This window comes from Pteropus vampyrus, unplaced genomic scaffold, assembly GCF_000151845.1.
Source record: "Pteropus vampyrus isolate Shadow unplaced genomic scaffold, Pvam_2.0 Scaffold105, whole genome shotgun sequence".
Lineage (NCBI taxonomy): Eukaryota > Metazoa > Chordata > Mammalia > Chiroptera > Pteropodidae > Pteropus > Pteropus vampyrus.
The window spans coordinates 2,794,334-2,796,405 of NW_011888886.1; the positions used below are offsets into that span (position 1 = coordinate 2,794,334).

The window sequence follows — 2,072 nt, forward strand, 5'->3', positions numbered from 1 at the left end:
AGAAAAAGGTCTGGAAAGATAAAATAACCAACTGTTATGATATGTTACTTCCGGAGAGGTAAAATATGTCTGCATTCATAAAAGGGAACTTACATTGTTTCCTCTGTATTTTGTAAATATAATTCTAAGTATTTTATAATGAGCAAATATTTCAATACCACTTGGATATTTAAAAAATGTATATAGCAAAGAAGGCTCAAAGAGATCAAATGATTTAATCACACTATCTTCGATTTGTATATTATTTAGGACTTTTATTATTATTATCATTTAATATAATTTGGTCACTTTGTTTACTCACTAGCCCTTAAACCTCTAGATAAAAAGGAAGTTATCACTCAATGTCACTTACCTGTTATTTCTGTGTTTTATTATCAACTAGTGTATTATTAAAAAATGATGATTCTTATTTCTCTATGTCAAAAAGGTGAAAGTTGCTAATTAATAACATCTGAAAGGTCAAGTTTTAAAATTGTCTCACCACCACCAGCTAAGCCCACTTGCAGTAAACCCCAGTATGATATTAATATCATGATCTTCTTGAAGAGTTATCATTAATTCCTCTGTAACTTTAAAAACCTAACATTTATTAGGTATTTAAGAAAAGTATTCTTCAGAAAGTAACCACAAAATATGCACATGGTTGCAATTAAATAGTACAGAATAACATAGAAGAAACTGTAATGAAAGGTAGAAGTCTCCTTACCCACACCTCTCTACCCGCTAATCCTACTCCCCTAGCGGAAATCACTTGCTTCGTTTCTGCTTTGTTCTTTTGGTACTTACCTCCACATCTCAGCTTATTTCTTGACATAAATTTTAAATATTATTTACCAACTCTCTGCTGCCAGACGTGAGAATTTAGCTCTTACCATCCCCGCCCTGACCTCTACCCAACCCCAGCACAGTTGTACCACCAGCCTAAGTGACATAATTAAACCTCCATTTCCTATTGCATCGACCACAAACCACAGCCTCCCCAGTTTGAGACGAGAACTCTGGTACATTAACCCATCCTTTCTGTTTTGTTTTTGAAATTTCATGAGAACATGTCTATATATGGGTCTTTTTTTTTTTTTTTTCATTTACTTTTGCTGAGTCCTTTCAATCTAAAGACTTTTCAGCTATGGGAAATTCTTTTCTATTCCTTCTTTAATAATTCCTTCCCCTTGGTTTCCCTGAAATTCTTACTTGTCTGGTGCTAGATTCCTGACACGGTCTCTGTGTGTCTTACCTCTTGTTCTACATTTTGTAAAATATGACTTTTTCTTCGAACTCTTCTAATAAACTTATATTTGGCTGTAATCTTTAACCTTCGAGAGCCCTTTTGCATTTCATCTGGTTCTTGTTTAATGGAAGTAGTGTCTCCTAAGATCTTTGAGCAACATTAATTATTACCAACGAGGTTTTCTTTTGTTTGTGCTTTCTTTCTAAGTTCTCTTCTATTCCTTGATATATGTTTCATGTGGGGGCACTTTCCTCTTTATCACAGTTTTCTCTTTCGTACTGCAGGTTTCTCTCAAATGCCTAGCAACACTTGTTTATTCATTTATAGAAGAGGAGGCAGAAATTTGAATCCCTATATATATATATATATATGGGAGGGTTTTTCTAATCGGCAAACTTCAATTTCAGATGAGAGGCTTAAAAGGCCAGCATTAAGCAGGAGTCCCAAAATACCAGGAGGAAAGCTTAGAGCTGACCCCATAACAGTCGCTCTAATTACCCGCAGAGCGTGTGTGCTCCATTTCTTTAGATGGGATGCTCTGCAGGAACCCGAGTGGTGAGAGCACCTGGCTACACGCATATCTGCAAAGATAGAGGATAATCAACAGATTGTGGCCTTTCAAGGTGCTGCAATGAATAATGAAGCATCCTTTTCTTCGCCTATTTCCCACTTCGTACGTACTCCTGACTGTTGCTCCCTTTTCTCTATTGCATTAGTCAGAAGGTTTCCATCTACTTGCACTATCTCATTAACTGAAGGAACTTCCTGTCCTCCAATCCACTGTAATTCTTGATGTGGGTTTATAGATTTAAGATTCCTTTACTAGGGTTTTACTGGAATCTAG

At 35.9% G+C, this 2,072-nt stretch overlaps 1 protein-coding gene across 1 annotated transcript in view; it reads right to left on the bottom strand.

Annotated features, from left to right (window-relative positions):
- The window catches only part of ROCK2 (Rho associated coiled-coil containing protein kinase 2), a 72,848-nt gene that overhangs the window by 25,536 nt on the left and 45,240 nt on the right, over positions 1 to 2,072 (bottom strand). The window lies entirely within an intron of this gene.